At 36.2% G+C, this 24,482-nt stretch overlaps 1 long non-coding RNA gene and 2 pseudogenes across 3 annotated transcripts in view; 1 reads left to right on the top strand and 2 right to left on the bottom strand.

The window, feature by feature from the left end:
• LOC148742938 (delta-1-pyrroline-5-carboxylate synthase-like) overlaps positions 1 to 24,482 on the top strand; it is a 595,352-nt pseudogene that overhangs the window by 136,358 nt on the left and 434,512 nt on the right. The window lies entirely within an intron of this gene.
• On the bottom strand, positions 4,091 to 22,524 carry LOC111319299 (DNA-directed primase/polymerase protein-like; annotated as a pseudogene). Its single transcript, XR_015996772.1, has 18 exons — positions 22,430 to 22,524; positions 21,668 to 21,759; positions 21,075 to 21,121; positions 20,250 to 20,341; positions 19,226 to 19,299; positions 18,524 to 18,569; positions 14,351 to 14,378; positions 13,840 to 14,058; positions 13,006 to 13,077; positions 12,805 to 12,899; positions 12,622 to 12,704; positions 12,393 to 12,489; positions 10,753 to 10,771; positions 7,283 to 7,405; positions 6,532 to 6,610; positions 5,850 to 5,932; positions 5,183 to 5,226; positions 4,091 to 5,048 (listed from the first exon to the last, which is right to left on the bottom strand). The product of XR_015996772.1 is annotated as a DNA-directed primase/polymerase protein-like (transcript).
• Positions 15,026 to 18,134, bottom strand: LOC148742960 (uncharacterized). Its single transcript, XR_016001543.1, has 2 exons — positions 16,557 to 18,134; positions 15,026 to 16,366 (listed from the first exon to the last, which is right to left on the bottom strand). It is a non-coding gene; the product is annotated as an uncharacterized LOC148742960 (long non-coding RNA).

Raw genomic sequence — 24,482 nt, 5'->3', positions numbered from 1 at the left:
TTTTTTCCGAACGACACCCGCGAAGGTAGGAAGTAACCTTAACTCGATATGACATTTTCATTAAAAGTTATATTTGTAAGACAACATGATTACTGCTTATGCCTATGAAAACTACCAATAGATAAAGATAGGAAAATGACGTCACATAGCAGAGAGATGATAACATTGACGCGGAGCAAAATTGCAACAACCTCTAAGAATTTATTACCAGTATCGCACTATTAAATTATTAAAAGGGTTTTAGGCCTAAACAATCCTCTGTACACACACGTTTCACTCTAAGGCAGACCCCATTTAGCAATACGTCTTTCTCAAACGAAGCATTTTCACCTGTGTTGTGGTCCGCACTTTATTAAACCGGTCGCGTGTGATCTAAACCGTCTCACGTGCGTGAGAATTCAATAAAGGAGAGCATGTATAATTTTAGTCTTTGTTCGAGTTCCTGAGTGAGAAAATATACTTCCAAGTTTGTAATTTTGGGATGGCCGAAATGATTGCTGGTTTCCTTGACAGACGGCTCTGCGAGGATCGGATAACCAACAGTTCCTCGGGAAAGGAAGCAAAGCTCCACTCTTAAAGAGACCGCTGACCATGTAAATATTGCCTTTTTCTTGTTACTCCACCAATCAGGATTTTGCCCGCTCATATTGCAAGATTCGAGATTTCCGACTTTTTGGTTAAAAAATAATTTTAGATGGAGATGGTTACCTCTCGAAGCGATTGAAAAATTAACCAACGGTAGAGAATGTTCGTAACTCAGACCGAAACTTACATGATCTATAAATTTTCGGAGATATCCAACCAGACGTCATTAATATCGTTGCTTTTTTATCTTAAGTACCCAAAATATGTCGCCGATTTCAGCATCATGCTACGCGCAAAATAAATTTGATGGATGAAATTTTTCAATTAAGCGCCTTTTTGGACAGATTGTTTTCATATGAAACGTAAATGATGAAAAATGACAACTGAAAGGAAAGTTAAGGCAGTGGATGAGGCTCCTTTTGTTTATTTTATTTATTTTTTATTTTTTTGATAATTTTAGAGGTGATTGTTTGGGAGAACAATGCAGTTGAAAATGGAACGAACAGGACCAGCAATGTATTTTGTCTTTTTGATCACATGAGTTGCAAAAATTACCTCACGAACATGGTCTGAAGCTAACGTAACCAATCGGATTCGAAAGAGAGGCGCAAATCAGCTTCAGTCCTGTGTTGCCTTGTAATTTCCCAGGGACCGGTAACTCTATTCTCATAATGTCCTGTAGCACGGGTCCTCCACAGCGTGTCTCCCGTGCGCGTGTCCCTTGCTTTCTCGCGAGTTCGTTTTTGCCCCAGGCCCGGATATTTAAGGCACATACGGGTATTATCGTGAGAACACATATCTTGAGTCTAAATTAATTATTTTTAAATCTTGGAATAGGTTTAAATATCGCATTTCATCTTGATACTCTCTTACATAAATACAACAGTGCTTACAGAAAACAATAATGATAGCCCACAAGGTTCTGCTAGACACCATCCTCCTGTTTTCAGCTGATGGGCTGAGTGGAGGTTTGAATATTAATTAGGATTTCAAGAACATATTTAAGTAAAGTAAAAAAAGAATTGAACAAAGCATATTCCCCAGGTAAGCCCACTGTATGTTTGTGGAATCTCATTATGAACTGTAGATCTCAGATGCCGAGACTGTTTGCCTCACAAAGAAGTTAAAAACCGTATGACGCCGCTGTGACATAATCATCATCTAGAATATTATCAATTTTTTTAAGACTTTGCTGTGCATTATTGAAGCTTTGACAGGAACTTCTCCGAACCATATTTTGACACATATGACAAATGAATCAAACAACAACAAACATATGAAACATATGTATGAACTGCGGTTATGAAACGTATATGTGCACGATCCTTCGCAGTAAAGCACTATTTGAGCAATAGTGAAAAGCAGACCTGAAAAAAATTTCAGGCCTGTACGGGATTCGAACCACTGACCTCTGCGATACTAGTGCAGCGCTCTACCAATTGAGCTAACAAGCCAACTGGGAGCAGGCCATCAAATTAATTGTACAGGCCTGAAAATTTTTTTCAGGTCTGATTTTCACTATTGCTCAAATAGTGCTTTACTGCGAAGGATCGTGCACATATACGTTTCATGACCGCAGCTCATACATATGTTTCATATGTTTGTTGTTGTTTGATATATCATCTACGGGTTTATGTCGAATTAATTTGATGGCCTGCTCCCAGTTGGCTTGTTAGCTCAATTGGTAGAGCGCTGCACTAGTATCGCAGAGGTCAGTGGTTCGAATCCCGTACAGGCCTGAAATTTTTTTCAGGTCTGATTTTGACTATTGCTCAAATAGTGCTTTACTGCGAAGGATCGTGCACATATACATGACAAATGAATAATAATAATTTAAATTATCACAATATTGTGAAATAGTGCTTGAATCAGAAAAGAAGGGTTGTAATTATAAAGAAATTCTTGTAAACAGTTATTTCTCCCCCACCTTACAATTACATTTTCTCCAGTGATGATTTTTTCCTTCCTCGTATTTCTGCTTTTGCGTGAACGCCAGAAAGAACGTGTCGCGGTAAATTATTCACTGTATATAAAATGTGAACATATTGTTATTGTTATTATCCTTGCGAAGAAAGTCCAAATAAACATTAAAAAGTACTATGGAAAGCATCGTTAATCAGTTTTAAAATTTCTCGTCTTCCTTTTTTGAGGATAAGGCGAAGATTTTGATGACAGGCCTTAGCAACCATAAATTTCTCTATCATCCCTTCAAATGAAAAAAAATGGAGAGGTAGCAATAAATAACTGCCATGTTTGAATTCCATGAACGCAAAAAATAAGTTTTTCTCCCATGGAATTGAAATATGCATCCTTCACTCGGTTCATTTTGTGTCATAATTCATTTTCATTTGTAATAATCTTCAGTTATTTTTCTTTGTACGACATTTTAAATATCAAATAAATAAACACCTGAAATATATTTTCGCCGCTCCCTCACTTCGATTCAGATCGAGTGCCTTAAAACAGCAATGAAGTCAGGTACGGAAAACAAGCTGCATACAGCTTTTCCAGATCATTATCTTTAAATGAATATCCCTATGAATGAGTTTTCCATTCATTTCAACTCACCATGGACGACATCCTTAAACATCTGTGCTATAACGTCGGCAATTGTGCCTTCAGGTAGTTTTGCATTTTTCTGAATATAAAAGGTTTTGCCAGTTTTACGTGGCCTGAGTCACCAGGCAACTCATTTCAGTTTGACAAAGACAAAAAAAACTTAACAACATTTTATCCAACGGAGGCTTCTTAACGGTTTTTCCAGTAATTTAGAAAACATACATTAATGGTGCCAATACAGTTGATTTGCACTTAGTGTTTTATAGTTCTGGCGCCAGAGCGTTGTCCCAGGGAGTCTAGGGACCAACCCCTCTTTTTCTTTAAACTCGCGAAGAATCTAATATTCAAATAACGGTCAGCCAGAGATCACGAAAAGATCTAAAAGAAGTATGGAATGCCCTACGAATTGTAAGTTAAAATTTCGTTGAACTCTCAAATGTTATTCGATATTTAAAAAAATCTGTATTTGTTTTTTAGTTTGACTTGCTTCCTCTGGCAACCAGTACAAAAATAAACGGCAACCATACATCAGAAACCTTCAAAGCCACAGTAACGCTTCAAAACGAAAGTGCGAATCAACATTAAAGTGCTACTCAAACGTAGGGGGAGGGGGGGAGGGGTAAAAGGCAAAATCAGTGACAGCAACCCAATCCTCTCTCGTTTGTGTACTCCTCTGCTACTGTCGCACAGTTTAATATCACGTTTTCTTTTACCAACTGAACACCTTGAACCGACCGTCTTTTTTTCTGAGGTTTTCCAACATAAATGATAACAGTACACATCCTCTGATGGTCAACTCAGTTTCCAAGCGGATGCTTTACTATAGGGCCCGCATTTGATCGTTGACAACTAGTTATGTCATAAGAGCAATAAAAAAACCTTTTTCCGGGCTCCAAAACATAATAAAATAACTGGGGATGTTGAGAAGAGACGAAGGGGAGTGACTTTGAAACTTCTTTTTTAAAGTTTTTTATTTAGGTTCTTACAGCTTCTTTTGAAAGCTTCTCTTTTCCGTTAACACCAGCTCATCACATATTTGAGAACTGAGACATCTCAGCTATACATCGTTTATCACTCATTCATGTATTTAGAAAACACTTCTCCGAACTGACTTTGAAATCAGGGCTCTATAGGACAACATCGAATTGGACCTAACAAATATCTTGCACTATCTTTAAAGTTTTTCCTGGTAAAGAGAGTTATCACTGAAAAAAAAAACAAGTGTACTAAACTAGTAGGATACATTTGAGATAAGCCGCACTTTCGGCCTCCTCCGCAGCCATGGACAACTCCAAATCACCAAGAGATTCTTCATCTCACCACTCAGAAACTTCCTCATTCGATAAACATTTTTCCCTTGCATCATAAATGCAATAATTCTCAGTTAATACCCCGCCACTCATATATTTTTCACTCATCCTAGCCTGTGTTTCATCCTGACAAATCGCATAATTTGATGAGAGGTTCATTCCAGCCGTTTTATTTAATTTGGTTTTGTTGCTTCCCTCGTCTGATAACTTCCATACTTCGTTTGTATAATTCTCATTATCCTGACAAGATTGTAACGTATGCTCTTTGCGATCCTTAAGGCTTCTTGTATGTGAAACTGCACCCTCGTTCTAACAACTGTGGTGTGGAATCTCAAGCTCAAGCAGCAATTCATCGTCTAAATCATTACCGAAGTCACAATCGCCAACTTTAGGTTGCGTAACACAACCACTGCTGTCAAATTGCATCACGACTTGTTTATTTCTTGAGACATAATCTTCGTTCATGTTGTTTTCGTTTGTGTTTAGCATCTCTTCCATTTCATCACTCCTCGAATCATTTAGCCCCTGCTGGCATTCAGATAACAACTTACAAAGCTCTTGATCATCAAAATCATTAGTTGAAACCTTGTCAAACTGAAAAATGAAAATAAACAATTTTGAAAGATTTTTTAATGAATTGACAAAAGAGCTATGAGATTAATTAGCGTAGACTACACTTCATGAATCGTATTCAAATTTTTTACACAGGAGAGTGATTATTCAATTACCTCACAACTTGACAACGGATTGATTTTCTTTGGTACAGGCTTTTCTGAAAGTAATCAAACGATACAGGGTTTGCAAATTTCTTTTTTTGAACATACGACAGTAGACTATGACTAGTTTATAATATGACAAAAAGACTTTTACCCCCTCAATGCTTCCACAAATAACGCAACAGATAAAGCTCTCCCAATACTTGAGTAATTAATGGATTAATGTGAAATTTAGTTCGGCACTTCTCGCCGTTAGGAATACCCTCCAGACTTCTCGCCGATTAATTTTTACGGCTCCATCTTAATTCCCATACTTATGCAAAGTCTGGAAAATTTTTTGCAAAAATTCACACCTTTCCTATAATTTTAAGAGTGAACGTATCTTGACTATCGTGATAAAGGATTGTAAAAAGCTAGAATAATGCTGGTAAAGAACTGAATAAAGAAAGATAAATAGATTAGATAGATTACATAAATTAGATAAATAGAGATTAGGTAGGTAGGTATATAGATAATGAAGGTTAGTTCTCCAGTTCCTGGAAAAAACCCTGCCATACTTTGCATTTCAATTGGAATCTGTGCGAGAACTCTCCCTGGATCGTTCTTCCACACTCTCGATTTTAAGTCTGTTCCCCGACAAATCCTAAAAAATGATGTGTTTTCGGCAGCCAGAACATACCAGGGGAACGATAGTCAATCCCTCTACAGTCGGGGTCGTGGCATTTCTGGTAGTAACCACCAAGTCTCAAGTCTGCCACAATCCTAATAGAAAAAAAATTAACTGCGTGGCGGTGTATTTTCCGTAATCATTGATTCACCTTTCTAATAATTCATGGATGATATTTTGTTTATTAACCTAATTTTCTTTCAAGGAAGTTTGGATAGCCTCCATCATTCACCACTTGCAACGAAATGTGGGTATAAGTTGACTACTGTAAATCATGTCAAGAACATGTGTAACGAAATATGGTAATAAGTTGACTACTGTAAATCATGTCAACAACATAAGCCTCATGCAGTAGAATCGTCGTGATCCAAACCGGAAGTAAACAAATTGTAAGGCAAAGATAATACATGCACTTTATATAAGCTGAATAACAGGTGCATTCTGATTGGTTCTTACTTATGATCTATTAGAGGACAGACGCATAGATGACGTCACCATTTACATTATTTGCTCTTTAACAATCTAGAATAAACAGATTTCATGTTGCAGTTATGGATCACGGAAGACGTTCAAATGTGGAAAGACTTTGTTCTTACCACATTTTGACGTTACCTGTGATCTACTACAGAACAGATGCACGGAAACATGGAATCTACCCGTTAATCATTACTAAAAGAGTGGCTTTTTGGCTTACATCACGTTGTTACTCTTATGCGCTCTTCCAATGTTTTCGCACCAACGGTTATTAACAACATCATAAGTGATTAACTTTCCTGTTGAATAAAAAGAAGTTTGTTTGTTTAGACCTTATCTCTAGAAATTCTCTGCACTCATCACAGCCTGATTCACTCAATTTGAAGGAACAGCTGATCTGATGTTCCTTATATTTCTTTTTCCAGGAGCACGCCTCAGACTAAACAGAATGTATGCGTAACATAAATATTGACATGTATTACATTGATATGTAAATATTGACATGTATTACATTGACATGTATTACATTGATATGTAAATATTGAATGTATGCGTAACATAAATAATTTTCCTATATATTCTAATTCTTTAGAAATAAGTGATCCAGTAGCATCATCCCATATCAAACTAACAATAAATAGTACCAGTCAATACTTGAAGAAAACAAAAATGAGAGAGGAACTGTCGTGGAGACTTGGAGGCTTTTCAGAAGGTTCAGTTTAGACGAAATGTAGTTTCGAGATTGTTGTTCAACCAATCACGCATGCTTGCTTCTAACCTTCTTTGTAATAGCCTACTTTAATGCTTGGCTCACAAACAAGTGATCTGTTACTCACTTGGAAGAGCATTCAATGGCAAAAGCGGAACTGATTGCGACTTCAATTCCTTAAGATGACCCTTTTTTGACAAACGTATAATCATTAATATATAGATATTTTTTTATATGTAAAGGCTTCTGTCTAGGACGGTACCTTGTGGAAAATAAACCCATCTCCTGATTTGACCCTGAAGTCCACCCTTGGTGAGAACACTTAAGATAAAGTTGTCAATTTCAGGATAAGGGGAGTGTTCATATCCATGCTGAGAAAGCGAACCTAGCAACAAGGAGAAGAATTTAAGTAAAGACAAACTTCCTTCTTGTGATCAACTTTCTTTAAGGAGGCTCGAAAGGTTTTTTTTTGACCGCGAGGAGAATGGATTCCAAGATACACGCAAGCTAATTACTCTCGAGAGAAATACGCGATGGCGCGCGTGATCAGATCTGCGGGCGAGTTGTAAAGAAACATGGCCGCCATGAACGTTTCAAAATTGCCGGCACCTCTATTGTTTCCAGCGGAAGTGGTTGTTTGAGAAACAAAAATGGAAAGTTTACTTCTTGAAAGCAGGTAGGAAAATGTTTGGATGGTAGGTTTCTTGCCAAAAGTGGTCAAAAAAAATTTTATTTAACGAGCGAAAGGAGGATGGTGAAGTCGACACCCCATCAATAAAGTCGCGTCGAGTGCATTTGGTAGATCTTACCTTGTTCCGCGAAAAATTTAAGTGGATACCTCTGAGTGCTACGATTTGTTTCGCAATGAATTTGATTCCTAATAAAATGAAATGACCGAAATCTCTCCGAAACAACTCCAGGGAAGATGAAAAGGAAAATGAAATCGTTGTTGGATCCAGGATTGTACACATTGACAGTTTTACTAACGGAAATGGAGAAGTGTAAATGTTGCCAAAAAATGAAACATAATTTTCCGTAAACAAGAGATCGTAAAAATGTAGATGAGACTTTAATTCTAATCATAGTTAATAGAGGGGACTATTAACTATGTTCTAATTGAACCACAGACGGTACAATTACAGTCAAACTAAGTGAAGCGTACCCCTCTGGATTACATTAATGATTTGATTATTTGAATATTGAACCCGCTAATCGTTTCAGGAGCGCAATAACGAATTGAATATTTGAACATGGAACCAACTAACCGTTTCAAGAATGCAATAATGGATTGGTTATTCGAATATTGAAACCGATAGCCGTATTCGTTTTGAAAAGGCGCGGATCGTTATTCAAATCAGAAGTCCATTTCTGATTGGATTATGCGAACACGTGATGATGGATCGGAACCATTTCAACATAGCGTCAGACATGGCGGGAAAGGTGAGTTCGAGTGTTGCGTGGAACTTCTTGTAAATGTTGTAAATGAAAAGTTATCGAGAGCTTTCTTCGCCTATTTACATCTTGACGAACTTGTAGAAATTCTTGTGTGTGGTCATGGTCGAAAAAAAGAGTTTACGGGCAAAGCCATCGCAATACTTTTTTTATCTCGTAAATATTTGCGATCGACTGTTTCCGCAGTGTTTTTACAGTGCAGTTTGTTCATTTTCAGGATTCCTCGTCAAAAAGAACAATCTTATTGGACTTCAGAAATGGACTTCTGATTTGAACAACTATTCGCGCCTTTTCAAAACGGATACGGCTATCGGGTTCAATATTCAAATAATCCAATCCATTATTGCATTCGTGAAACGGCTAGCGGGTACAATAATTAAATAATCAACTCATTATTGCATTCTTGAAACGACTGGCAGGTTCAATATCTAAATAATAAACTCATTAATGTAATCTTGAGGGGTACGCTTCACTTAGTTTGATTGTAAAATAAAATATTCATCTTAAACTTGTCAGAAAGATTGTTGATATTTCCCTTGATAAACTGTAAATTACAACTACGAAAATGCAAACTCGCATTTGTTAAGAAAGGATTGCAAAATTTGTTTTGTTTTCCATTTAAAACGGAATAATGAAAGTTCACGGTTATGACAGTGGCAAAGAGAAGAAAAGGAAAATGAAGCCAAGGCTTGTTCATACCTCTAGTACCTCGAAAATTAGAGAAATTCGCGAAATCTGTGTCGACCAACAAATTGCTGATGTTTTATGAAACCCTAATTTCCGCTGAGTTTGACGCTCGTGAAAATCTGGAGGACGTCAAAGCAAATTCTTTTTACTCATCCACTTCAAACTGCACATGAAAAATTATATCGGTCAATCATGGTAAATGTACCTCGCCGAATGAGGCCTTCGATCAAGCCATCTTCTCGGAATAGCGACAAGATACCATCCAGACGTTCGATAGAGAGCTTCATCTTTCGACAAACATGGTCCAGAAGCTGGCAGATGCTGGTTTGACTCATGTTACACTACAATCTCTGTACGAGAAAGTCAACATTACCCTTACGAAATGGATCTTGGAATTCCCAGGATTAGCCTAGGAATTACTGGGAATAAGAGGTGTGAATTTTCACGGTAATTCGGACCGGGAATTCTTAGGAATTTCCGAAAAAACCTAGAAATTCCCAAAAATTCCACGTTCACAAGCCAACAGGACTTGGAATTCCTAGGAATTCAATTCCTAAGAATTTCTGGGAATTCCTGGGAATTCTTAGGATTTCCAACTCAGAGCACCAATGACTTCCCTGAAATTACTATGAATCTTAAAACTTGCTGGAAATTCCAAGGAATTTTTTAGGAATTTCTAGGAATGTTTAAGAATTACTGGCAATTTTAAGAATACCTCAAGGCAACTAATATCAAATAAATACATGCATTAACTCACAACTATAAGCTCAAGTAGTGAATGAAATTTATTTACATGCTTAACTCGGGTTTAAATGTTAATTGTTTGCTTTTGTATATTAACATCAACATGTAGTAATATTAGGACGAAATTTCTTTTTCTTTTCTTGAAAACTTTGTAAAAATTATCCTCAATTACAACGATTCATTTAAAATAGTCCTAGTGATTCAGTAAATTTGGTTTGACACAAATTGTGAATAAAATCCGTTGATTCTTTTTCATGAAATGCAATAACTTGGGTTATGCTTATTGCAATAAATACTGTCAGTCAAAAAATAGTCTTGAAAGGAGTCAATTAATTTAAGATGATGATACAAATAAGATTTTACCTGTATCCTTTCCTCCCTGAGTCAGGCTTTGACTTAATTTAATGTGGTTGTAACTTCTTTGGATAAAACTCTTGTGTGTTAGTATTCAAATGTAAGCTGTCAAGCAGCATCTTCATGCTATGTTGTTTGTTTTTGTTGATTCTGCAAGTTGAAATTGAGAGATTTCTTGTCAATTTTGACTGAATACCCTTGGGAGTGAAGGGCTTAATTACAGTTACATAATTGATTTTTTAAAATTAAATTCTTGTTGTAACTGTAATAATAATCGAACGTACTACAAATGCAAGATATGTGGCTGAAAGCTGTCGAGGAAACAAAGACTCGAAACCCTGACTTGAGTTGTGTTCACAGCAAAGGTGAGAAACAACAGAAGGCAATCACAATTTTGAATGTGATTACAAACATGTTTTATCCTAATTATTATGACAGATGGATACCACCTTAGGAAGTATAAGAGCTACCTAGATGATAACAGTGCACCAGTACCCAAATCAACAAAGTTGGACTGTAACAAGCATTCAGTATTGACCCATGCTTATGATTATGTGTATATGCATTATGATTTTGGCACATCTCCGGACATGAGACATTTGGCATCACGATAAAAACTTTTATGATTGGAATCTAAGAGGCCTTTGAGGTTAGAAAGCAAATCTCTGAGTTATGAGAACATTGGATTTAAATTGACAATTTGCAATAAATGTAACTGCTGCTTTATGAAAAAATGCATATGAATGTTAAGGTTTACTAAAGCTTAGTTTAAATAATAAATTTCATGATAAACATGTACAGGTATATACATCTCTTGGTATATTTTGTTTAGCATATCTTTTATTGAACCAGTTCTAAGCCTCTAAAATTACTTCATGTCTTAGAACCTTCACATTCAAGGTATTGAGAATTTCTTGGAATTATTTGGATTTCAGGGTTATTTAATTTGCTTCAAATTCAATTCCCAGAAATTTCCAAGAATTCCACCCTTACTAAGTTTGTATAGCTGAAAATTCCTAGGAATTTCTAAGAATTCCAAGTCCTCACAAAACTGGAACCTTCCTTTCCCAGAAATTCCCAGTAATTCCAAGCTTTTCAAATCAGAGCTTGTTTGCATAGTTGAAAATGATTGAGAATTCCTAGGAATTCCTAGGAATTCCAAGTCCTCACAAAACTGGAACCTTCCTTTCCCAGAAATTCCCAGTAATTCCAAGCTTTTCATATCAGAGCTTATTTGCATAGTTGGGAATTTTTGAGAATTCCTAGGAATTCCCAGAAAATGGGAATTCAGTTCGCAAGGGTTAAACGGCCTCAGTGGAGTACTGGCATTGGCACCATCTGCAAAATCAACTTGTCATCATATATCAAATTCCGCTAGGGGATTATCTCTGGATTTTCTCTCTCGCGTTCATTTCCAACTGTCGTAATGGTAAGTAGTCTGAGTCTCAAATGATGACTCACTTTTCAGGAATGTGTAAAATCAGAAAACAATGTGTATCCATCTTAAGGATGAACAATTTTTCTCCGCGCTGAGGCCATCCGTCGGTTAATCGCGTGGACACGGACTCATCCGCGCAAAAATGAGCCTTTGAGTCACCGATATCGTTTAAAACGCGTGACCAGATATAAAAGTGTGAGCTAAAATTGCAAAAACCGGAAATAATGCTTGCTAAATTGATGAACTAATATCTGGTAAATTAGTTTGGTGACCTACCCTGATTTTTTGTGTACAAATTAATTTTATCATTACGCGTTTCTGAAGAAAATTTTAAAAAAATTTATCTGGTGGAAATTCTCTTACATTTTAAAACAACATTTTCCTAAATACTTTTGGCTAGATGTCCTTTGATCGTCACCTAAATGTCAGTCTAAAATGGGCTAAATGACCAGCAAGAAAGCCCTTGTCAAATGCTTCAGTGCAAGGGTTTCTTTGCCTGCAGGAAAATAAAGACTTGAGCAACCCAAGATGGCGATCGGTCTGCAAGGGGGTTAAGCACCAATACTGAGAGCCCTGGCAAACCTCTCCCTGACTTGTCTTAAATCTTCCCATCGGCAGAAAATTACCACAGGGCCGTATTTACTCAACGTTACGTCTTTACAAATACTCTTGATAGACAATTAACTACAAGACATACTTGAATCGCGTGCATATACATTCGAGAAGATCTTTTGCAAGATTTCTCCCAGCTGCCACATGTTAATACTTTGACATCTTTTCCTCCCACTTGCATACTGTGTGATAACGAAAAGGATTACAAAACAGAAAGAAACAGTAATTATAAATTGAATTAATTTTAGAAAAAAGTTACACCGGGTGAAGACTCAAATTTGTCATCACACTTGTCAAACAAGTTGTGTGCTCACCTGACATTGGATGCTAGTGAATCAAGAAATAGCAAGTACTCAGAATCTTTGGAGAAACTTCCTTTCACATTTTTGAAGCTAGGCTGTTATGTGACAAACAAGACACGAAAAATGTGGTCAAACTCTCTCCATCTGACATGTGTTAATAATAAAGGCACTACAGAAAATTCCTTCATTACATACCTTAGAGGTGTTCTGTCTGGAGAGAACCAGATGAGAATCTTTTCCTATCTTTGTTGACTTAAAAACTCGAAAGTTTCTATTTCTTGTGTAAACCCCTGAAAGTTAAAACTAGCGAGGTCAGCAAGTGACAATTTTCTCATCTGCACGAGATCAATGCGACATTTACATGTATGATTTTTACTTTCTTATTATTAAACACACCTTGGTCACAGAAAATCCCCAATTCACCTTTTACATCCTTCACAATAAGTTCTCTTAGTTCCTGCAGGTTAACTACAACGGCAAATGAAAGTGCTGCAATTACTTTGTGAATTTAGCTTCACAACAAAATTGATTTTTTGTGTGCATTTGCTCCAGATGAGAACAGCGACTCTCTCCACTTTGGGGTAGAAGAGGTCATCAGGAAACTCAGCCAAGTGATGAAGGTTACCTGCCAACACATCAGTCAAATATCTATGCCAACATTGTAATGACCAGGTTACATACTTTAAGGCTCTCAGAGCCAAGTTATCTCACGGCACTAATTACAAAAAACCACACAAGCCAATAAGTCACTGTATTTTACAAAATTTAATGAATAATTTTTTTGTTCGGTAAACCTCAAAATAGGATAGTAAATGTAAAGGAAACCCTCACCTAACTAATCTTTGAGTTTGAAAAAGTCTCTTGAAAGTGTTTTCTTTTCCTTACTTTTGTTTCCTTTTAAAAATTTCTGAAAATGCTTCAAATTCCATTTGCTTATTTTGGGAGACACTGGTTGTTTCTTATATTTTCTGTTGAAATTTGGGCAGAAAATTGGTGAACAAGCAGCCATAAATTAATCCCAATGCACACACTTGCCAGTTGACAGCAGTGCTTTACCTTCCAAGGACTAGCTACAGAGACCTGGAAAAGCTCTGGTAATGAGGGGCCATAATGGTCACAATGCAAATTCTCTGTTTCAGTGTGATGAATTTAAACCATACTTTATACCGAACATCAATAATATAATAAAACTGACTTTGCAAACACTACACAATCAGTCCAAAACTGCACCTGAGGTAAAGCTTTCATGTTGTGTCTCTTCTTGTATTTTTGCATTAATTTCAGATGTGTGGACAGAGCCATTTCCAGCCAAGACCTCACTCTTTGGCCATGTTGGTTGATAAGAGTCAGAACCCACATCTTTGTTTGCAGAAGACTCAGAACCAACTCTGAGCTTCCTTTCCAGTAATGTGCAAATGTGTCGGACAAAGTTTCCGGAAAATCAGAGTTCTTGATCAAAATCAAAAATTGTCTCAATTGAGTAATACAGTATTATACACAACAACTTCATGTCTGGATTAAACATAGCTAAGGCCACAAAAATTAAGCAGAAGAATTAGGCAGTCAGAGCAAATCCATTTTCTGAAGGCTAATAAAGACCTTAAAATTGTTCCACTACAAAACAAGACAACAGCAGGAAATCCTCAATCCTTCAAATTATCTGCAGAATTGCAGACTCTGAGTTACTTAAAGTAGCATAATAGAGTAAATATTTTCTGTGCCACAAACAACAGCATTTTACCAGCATGAATGTTATCTTTAAATACACCCTTGCGAAAAGATCTAGGAAATTCCTAGGAAATCCTAAGATTTCCCTAGGAATTTCCTAAGAATATTCCTAGGAAATTCCTAGGAATAAGGTGTGAAATTTCACAGTAAATTGGGACGAAGAATTCAAAGAATTCCTAGAAATTTCCTAGGAAATTCCTAGGAGTGAAAAAATTAAAATTCGAAAAAAATCCTAGGAAATTCCTAGGAATTTCTTAGGATACACATTTCACTTTTGTCTGACCAAGATTAGGTCCCCAAAGAAATTCCTAGGAAACTCCTAGGAAAATAGGAAAAATAGAATATAGACACTTTAACAACTGCCCCACAAAGTGGAGGTAGGGTGCCTGAGACATCCAGGAGCTTCCACTATTGGCAGCCAGCTCCTAGATGAAGACTGCTCCCATGGATGGCAAATCCAGGCGACCCAGCCATGAGCCCCCACACAGAAGGAGAAAAACAGGGAAAAATGCTAACGCTCAGAAAAACACTGACTAAAACACTAACAAAACTGAACAACGCCCCGTGGACCAAGAACAAAAGGAATACAGGTGCATGCCAGACCGCTGACTGCGCCGGGTAGCACTTGTGCTCCACATTGTCAACTCCATTAAATTGCACTTAACTGCATAAAACATACAACACCATATGATAGGAATTGAATTGAATTTATTATATACAACTCAAATAAACATTATAATTAACAATACTTTTTGTTGTTACTATAGATTGTACATGTATATACAAAATTACTTGGAATGCAAAACAAACAGTAAAAGATCATTCAAAGGATTAATAAATTGACAACTTAGGATTCACATATATCAATTATCAGAAATCGTGCAAGGCTGATGCAATTTGAAAAGTTTGGATCAAAATATACATTTTTGGCAAAATCATTATTTTCCAGTGGAGCATGTTTTCATTCCGGCTGATAAAATGCGTGCACAAAACAAACATGTCAATGCTATTTTGGCATCTGAACTAATTAAGATTGTTATTCTTATGTGATATCATTTTAATTGTTAATTAGTATAGTTTCAGAGCTGAGCAAAGAGTTTCCAGCAATCTGATTGCTTGAGCGGTTCCTTATTTAACAATTATTCGCCGAAGGTGAGGTGAATATCATCAAATAATCCCAGAGACGAAGTCGAGGGGATTATTCAACAATATTCACCGAACTTGAGGCGAATAATTGTTTTAGCATAATTTAAGAGCTGAACAACAGAGAAATTTCAAAAGTCATAACATTGTAGTAACATTTACATTTTATTTTAACATTTTATATAAACCGCGTGGGGCGGTTTATATAGCATCATATAAGGAACTGCTCGACAAATCAGATGGCTGGAACTCTTTGCTCAGCTCAGAAATCATACTAAGACGCTATATAAACCGCTCTGTGCGGTTTATATAAAATGTTAAAATAAAATGTTAATAAATGTTACTAAAATGTTATGACTTTTGAAAATTCTCTATTGTTCAGCTCTGAAATTATACTAAAACAATTATTCACCTCAGGCTCGGTGAATATTGTCGAATAATCCCCTCGACTTCGTCTCGGGGATTATTCAACGATATTCACCTCACCCTCTGCGAATAATCGCTACATATAAACAGTGACTTCTGATATAAAGTTGCAACGCTGGTGTCTCTCATGCTTTCAATATCTTCTGAGACAGTTCCTATATAATTTGCGAAGGTTTTATATTGGATCTTTGTCGTATAAATAAACCAAAAGTGATGTGAATTTTCACAAATGATCTAGGCATACAAAAAGACTATGGGCTATTAAAAGCTTTAAAGTGTACTCTAAAGCAGAAATGCTTTTTTCTAGGGGGATGGAAAAGGATTGGTCCGCTGTAACGTCGTCACCCCGCAAAATGGCGCTTCGCCTCGTCACACGTGCAAAAGTTATGAAAAGCCTTTAACTCAAAATTACCTGGAACAAGCAAACTAAGTTCTTGCTTTGTAGCTTCACCTTTAGTACCTTTAAAATGACACAAATAAGAAGCATTTATTACCATTATATTCAGTTTAAACTAATGAAACTTAGAAAAGCTACTTTTAAAGCTAAGCTTAAAATTCTTACATATTTATTCATATGTTCTGCAATCAATCGATAGAAGTAGAAATGATACATATGACAACGATTAACCAAATAAAAGTGTAATACTTACTATGAACAGAAATAACTTTCGCCTTGAAAATCTGAGTGCCCTCTTTTACTTCGTATGGCGACAATTCCACGACATTATTCTATTCGTGTTGCGATTTCTTTTCCATAAAGTATTATGTCTTTGTCTTTTAAGACGCTTATGCTATGACCTTCTTCGATCCATTCGACCAGAACCCACATAACGCTGCGAACGCTTTAAAACGTTTAGATCAGAGAAGAACACAGCAAGACTCAGCTGCAACGCACAAAACTTTCGAGTAAAGATCGTTGTAGAGCGGAATAGAACGTTGAATTGAGCGGCAAGCCTGGAAACTTCACCTTATTGGATTATACTTGGTCATGTGTCGGTCATGTGAAGATTTTGCTCATGAAAGACTGGGACTAGTGATCGTGTGATCCATTCAGCGCCATGGTCGCCATCTTATGAACGGTGATCGAAGTAGCGATAAATGACTTTTAAAGTTAGTGTTAACGCCTGCTAGTATGAACCATGGATGGGAATGAACATCAAATTTACAAATTATTCAAACTTAACGGCCAAGAGAAGTATGAATGTACGGCTAGTAAACGTGTTCTCTCACGACAACAGACAATGGAAAATCACATGCGCTCTGTGCATCGTTACGTTGGACCGGGTAAGAAAATGTAATGTAATGCTTAAGCTTATATAGCGCTTTTCACAATGTCTCAATGCACTTCAAGCTTCAATGATGCTTGTAAGTTTCAAAACCAGTACGAAAAAAACTATAGAATTGTTAAGCAATTCTTTTATAAAAATGGCAATTAAGCTCAAGAAATTAGTTTCAAAATCCTCTCTTCCTCAACTGTTCCTTCTGAACCTACAACTATTCTTTTATTCCTCTAGCACTTTTTGAAAAGAAGCATCGCATTGATATTTCTTATTCTCAATGTTTTAGGTCTGACCTGAAAGCAAAGAGTGTCACTGAAATTTTGGAGAAGATTATGCTTCTAAATGGCAATTCCAGAAACCATGTTATAATAAGATTTCCAAACTTTAATGCTGTCTGTGGTTAGATATAAGAAAATATCACTTTTTAAGTCTCAATATGCCAGATTTGAAATTTCCCATCGCTTCAAATAAGACTTCCTTGTTATAATATTTAAGTAAAGATATGTTCTTAAGCTTTTTGTATAAAATATTCTAATCTGGCAAATAAATTGATACTTGATACTATCTATATTGAACTTAAGTTTACTTTAAATGGAAAGTATGTAGAATTCACCATATAATTGGAATAAATCAGGAGACAGTGCAAAATTATGTTGGCTGAATCTTACACATTGTGATAAACCATTTTTCAGGGATGCCTCAGGCTGATATAACTTTGTATTTCAGTGTGGTCAAAGTCGCTGTCCTTGCAGTATAGCATTTTTTATTATCTGACTGGAGCACCAAACACATGGATTGAAATCCCACTTGAATTGCATTTGATTTAGTTTTCTGCTTGTATTCTTTACTACAGTAAATTTTTATTTCAATGTATTGTGATATGCAATTGAAGGATAAAAAATTAATGTTTTATTGGAAATTGTATAAACTTCAAGAATATCTGCTTTAAAATTATGAGTTGTAAATTATAATGCAAAATAAAAAAAATTTGTGGTATATTGCAAGTAGTGACTTTTTGAAACATCTAAAATGGCACTTTTCTTTCAAAAGCTAAACTCACAAGTATAATTCTTAAAAATTAAGGTTTTATTTTAAAAAATAATTTTTCCCAGTAAATTCCTAAGAATTTCCCAAGGATCAAGAATCTATTTTTTTATGTAAATTCTACCTGTAATCATTCCTAGGAATTTCCTAGGAAATTCTTAGGAACCTAGTAATGTTTGTTCACACCTCTAGAGAGCTTAAATGTTTTTAGGAAAATTCCACTGACTCCTAAGAAATTCCTAGGAAATTCCTAGGAATCCTAGAAAGCTAGGAAACCATTTCGCAAGGGCAGCACCAGGCAAGTGGAAGATCAGATGTCTTGAAAACTTAGAGGAAGTACTGAAAACAAATCAACAACAATTTACTTATTAATAACTCAGGGGATTACAGAGCAATTATATAGGTCAACGGATCAAAATTATTATTTAAAAATGAAGTTCTCTTGCGATTTTGGCAATGTGAATAAATTATAGGTAAGGAGATACCATGTTAAGGTCAGGGTTTGGTTGGGTCATTGTGACCTAAATTTCCTCTGACAATGTTACTTTATCATCTTAGCTGAACAACAGCAGTGGCCAAAGTCAAAGAGGAAAATGAATGAAGCTATTGAAAAAACAAAAGGAGGCCAAAACCTTAAAACAAAGAGGAAGAAACTGTTGATACATGAAGAACATGATTGTACTTCGGCATGACGCACTGATTGAGAGAGGAGCATTTCTCTTTGAAACATCTGAAAAGACCAAACCAGGCTCTGGAATAAAACATCTCTATATTTTTAAAGTGATAATTATCATTAAAATTCTTGGAATCCCAAGTATGTTAGACCTCAGGAATACTTTCACTTGCACTAAAGAGAGCAACTAAGTTGATCAATTACCATTTTTCAATCACCAGTATATCATAGAAAAAAGTAATAGCACTTCACAAGGATAATAAGAAATCTTATCTGAATCATGCATTTGCATGGAAAAAAACATTCATTACTACACACTAACCTTGAATCCAAATCTATAATATATTTCCTGTTACAATCAACACCATAAATGTTTTTCAGGTGGTGACAAACATACTGAAGAAGAGAAAAATATTCATATTCATGGATTCCATAATATGTCCTCCTTTTAATGCTCCCCAGGAATGAAAGATCAGGCTAGGGTTTAATGCTCCCCAGGAATGACAGATCAGGCTAGGGTTTAATGCTCCCCAGGAATGACAGATCAGGCTAGGGTTTAATGCTCCTCAGGAATGACAGATCAGGCTAGGGTTTGATGCTCCTCAGGAATGACAGATCAGGCTAGGGTTTAATGCTCCCCAGGACAGACAGATCAGGCTAGGGTTTAATACTCCACAGGAAGGACACATCAGGCTAGGGTTTAATGCTCCCCAGGAATGACAGATCAGGCTAGGGTTTAATGCTCCCCAGGAATGACAGATCAGGCTAGGGTTTCATGCTCCCCAGGAATGACACATCAGGCTTGGGTTTGATGCTCCCCAGGACAGACAGATCAGGCTAGGGTTTAATGCTCCCCAGGAATGACAGATCAGGCTAGGGTTTAATGCTCCCCAGGAATGACAGATCTGGCCAGGGTTTAATGCTCCCCAGGAATGACAGATCAAGCTATGGTTTAATGCTCCCCAGGAATTACAGATCAGGCTTGGCGATTTTCACTGAGCAAACAACTCATAGAATTCTCCAGTACAGCTTTTTACAATACAGACAACAGTCCAGTATTTGTTCTATGTTATCTAATTTGCTCTATAGCAGAAAAAAGCAAGCCAGCAGAAAAAATAGATATCAAGTTATTTACTGGCATAGATCAGTCCATACGAGAAAAACTGTACCATAAGTCTTGAGTATGAGCAGAGGTCTTTAGCCTTGGGTGGTGCTCTAGACCTCCAACACAGTTTTTCCCTTTATTATGCAGACCTCCTCCCACACACATTTACTCAGCAATGGAAAATATTCTCTCATTCGTCTGCACTTATTCTCTTGTCTTTAATGAACTGTCTTTTACTCACCTTGATGAAAATTTCTACCATACTGGCTCCATCCTTTTGTGGATTAAATTTGGTTTTGAATTCCAGGTCAAAATACAGTCGACCAGCAGCCCCTATGATTATTCAAAGGTCGATGATATTGCAACAGAATCTTAAGTGTAAGACATCAAACCAGCTCCACAATATAGTTGCTACCAGACTTCCTCATTTTAAAGACAACAATCATTCACTCCATCATGGACAGGTTGTTCAAAACTGGGTTAAGATAACCCAGGGTTAGTGTGAATCAAACCAGATTTAAGATCTGAAAGCTTTAAAAAAAAACTTCAGTACAATTCTTTTTGCCTACAATTTGATGACTGAACATCCTTCAAAGAATAGAGAAAATTATCTGTGGTGAGTAAGGCTTTTGAACAAAGGAACAAAGAATCTTGATTAAAATTTAACCCTGGTTAGCACTAATCAGCCTTTGAACAACTGGGCCCAGACCTCTATTTTATTATCAACAACTACAATGGCCACCTCCTTCATCTCAACACTATTTTACCAATCTAGAATAATTTGCCGTCTCAGTTTTCAACAGTTTCACTCCCAATTAACTCCTTAACTTCCAACTGAGTGACCATAACAGAATACCTCTCTACAAGATCAATTCAATATCAAGCAGACAACTGATGAGAATAGTCAATCCAACAACAAATTCTCCAAACTAACATCACAAGAATTGTAAAGAGTATAGTTAGGAGGCTTACTAATAAGATCTTGGGAGTGAAAGCACAAAGTCTATGAATGACTATTTTAAAAATATGTATTAAAAAAATTAATTATACACAGATTTAAGAGTACCTTCTGGTATAACTTCATAATAATTTCTGTCCTCTGGTGAACATATCCTACCAAGTTCAAAAAAGAAATATCAGGAATGACAAGGAAAGAATGAGGTTTTTGCTTGTCTGTTCATTTGTGTGTTTGTTTTTTTTTGCACTTGCATCAACTTAGAATTTAGGATCTGTGTAAAGGTCAGTTGAACTCTTCTTTGGTCAGCTTCACCTACCCTTCCCACCAAGCTTTTGCACTGCCAGAAGTTTTAAATATACCATGCCTTGTAGGGGAGAGATCCAGGGCAGGGATGCAGGAGATGTGCACCCCATCCCTCTGAGATGACCTGCACTTTTCTTACACCTGTATAAGAAAACTCAGCAGTTTGTTTGTGTTGGAGAAAAACATGAGACAGGATTGAAAAATGTCTGTCTGATGCCTTGAGAATGGTAGTTTGGAATGGCTGTTTCAAGCAGTAGCCCTTCTTTTTGTCAGTGCAGACATCAGCTGGGTCATTTGTTAATGGTCCCACTGTGTCTTGAGAAAAACCCTGGATCCACCCATTTGTGCATTTTTTGCAGATTGCTAAGAACTGCAGTAAAATAAATGTGATACCTGACCTTGTGTATTTGTGCCAAAAATATGGCAAAGTTGCAACAATATAGCCACGTTTTCCATCAAAGTCTTTCTCTTTGGCAAACACATGAACATCCTATCCAGTAAAAAAATTAAATTTCACTATAAAATGTGCTATTAGTTACAGTATTTCATTACTTCCTATCCTTGAACTACTTTTGCTTTATGGTGAGAATGAACCCAAAAGTATAGTGACTGTAGAAAGAGAAAAACAAATCCAAAAAACTGCTTTTCCTAATTAAAAGGTAAAACCCAGTTACTTCACTTGCATTGCAAGACATTCTCCCAGACACAAATAAAAGTTTAGGTGAAGTAACTCTGCTGAATAAATTATGGAATGGTTGAGGCACAGAAAGAAATTAATGTTCTAAGATGAGAGGTAAACTGTAAACCTTCACTAATGATTGTCTGCCTTGGTGTATGTTAGGAACAGCTACGTCAAATTAATTTTGTCAAAGAAGAATTCTTATTCTAAAATCTTGAGAAGCTGATGTTTTGTTAACCATTGAGATTCCATAAACTGCAGGTATGTTATTCTTTGAGGATTAGAATTGCCTTTCTGAGTGATACTAGGCCTAGACCTGCCAATCACAGTGAATTAAATAGTTGAAGGAAGCTTTAAGAAAATGATAATTTTGAGGTGACAAAAAAATATATGTATAATATTACGTTTGCTAAAAAGTATGTCTCAACTCCTAGAAATGAGAAGAAATTCAAAGAAACTTTTAAACCTTTAGCTCACCTACCTCTTGACAAGTCTCGAGGTAATCAAAGGCCATCTGTTGTCGTGGGAAAGTTTCAAAGATAGGTGGAGGGTCCTCTATCCCAAAAAACATCATCAATGTTAGGGACGTAACTTCACAACTGAGTTGTAATTTTAATTCCAGCAAAGATAAGAGTAAAGCTGAACATGCAGCATAGTGGAAGTGACAGAGTAAGTCTTTTCTAAAGCACCCATTACACCCACTAAAAACACATTACACATTCAGTCTTTTCTAAAGCACCCATTACACCCACTAGAAACACATTAAACATTCAGCAGCTATAAAACCTCAGAGGACAGGCCTAACTTCAACAGCAACTAAGAGATTTAAAAAGTTCACATCACAATGAGGAGGGGCATTGGGATTTCTGGTCTTGCAGTTTTGGCTATTTTTTAGACTGGTTTTCAGCTTTTAGCCGAAAAAAAATCTGCTTTTTGGTTTTGGCGCTCATTCCAGTTTGCAGATTTTCCATTTCTTTTAACATGGTTTTGGGTTTTTATCAAAAAATTCCAATGGATTTCGCATTTGGTATCAGATATGGTTTTCGGTTTTTCCTATTACATGTAGGTTTCCATTTCTCTTGTCTCACTGCATTAGGGTTTTGATAACAGGGATGTGGAAATTTAAATCATTTTGATGGTTTTACACATGGTTTTCAGCTTTGAATTGCTTTTTTTTCTTTCTTTTTTTTTTTTGCAGTCTCTAATAGACCCCAATACCCTGATGCAACATTGGTTCTACCTGCACACAACCTAATGGTCTTGGAGTGATGTACTTTGAGGGGAAGGAAGTAAATAGGAAGGAAAATATAGAAGTCCATGCTGGTATTTTAGTGAGATTCGGAGCAAGCTAGGTTGTTTTCTAATCATTATTATCCCTTTCCTAATGAATTAATTAATAAAAAAAATTTCCTATTAAACTCCTGATTTATATGATCATTTTTATCTTTATCTTTATCTAAATTGTTTGGTTCACTGATTCCTTATAGCATAATCGTACATCTTAATTTGGTGACATATTAAATTTTCTTAAGCCAAAGGTGTAAATTGGAATTGTGTAGGGACCATTTGTAACTAAAGATGACACGGGGGTAGGATTTCCGCACTGCACAGCCCCATACTTATGTATTATGTATTATGTACACAGCTCATGGATAAAAAAAACAATGATGAAAAAGCAAATTGCCTTCAGGAAAACGTTTTTAAGCTAATAGAAAATTGCAATAAAACATTTTTTATTAAAACATTAGAATACCTTTGACATGCTAGACAGGGATATTTTGGACATGGCAGTAACGTCATTATCCAGTCAAAATTATTCAGCTATTAGATACTAAAAGTGGTTGAAACATTTGCCAAAAAATTAATAACTAAAGCTAAACAAAAGTACACTGATTCTGGAACTGAAACTATGCACTTAGATACAATGAATATATGAAAGTTCATTTTTGAATATATGAAAGTTCATATTTGAATATATGAAAGTTCATATTTGTATCTGATTTATCATCACGGGTTTATTAAGAATAAACTTAACGGCCTGCTCCCAGTTGGCTTGTTAGCTCAATTGGTAGAACGCTGCACTAGTATCGCAGAGGTCAGTGGTTCGAATCCCGTACAGGCCTGATTTTTTTCAGGTCTGATTTTCGCTATTGCATAAATAGCACTCTGCGTCATACGTAACTTTGCACTTAGTTGGTTATCACCTCTAGCTGTAATATTTTTAAAAAAATATTACATGGAGGACTAACCAACGTAACTACAATCATGTAACTTAAATTGTGTACATATCATCCAGATTCCGCGTACTGTACCTTCTTTCATGGGAATTTGAGCAATCCGAAATCCTTTGACAATACACCAATATACTTTTCTGTCATTTGAAACAAAGTCATGTTGAAGCTGGCTGATCTACACAAAACTATCGTAACACCTGTCATTTGTCATTAACATATACATTATCACAATGGCGTGACAATGGCTTTCTCCATGAAGTTTATATCAGGTCGCTCCAAAGAAGAGGAAAAATTGACATT

Source organism: Stylophora pistillata, chromosome 1 (genome assembly GCF_964205215.1).
Source record: "Stylophora pistillata chromosome 1, jaStyPist1.2, whole genome shotgun sequence".
Taxonomy (NCBI): domain Eukaryota; kingdom Metazoa; phylum Cnidaria; class Anthozoa; order Scleractinia; family Pocilloporidae; genus Stylophora; species Stylophora pistillata.
The sequence above is the reverse complement of the archived record's forward strand: the minus strand, read 5'-3'. Positions and strand labels throughout refer to the sequence as shown.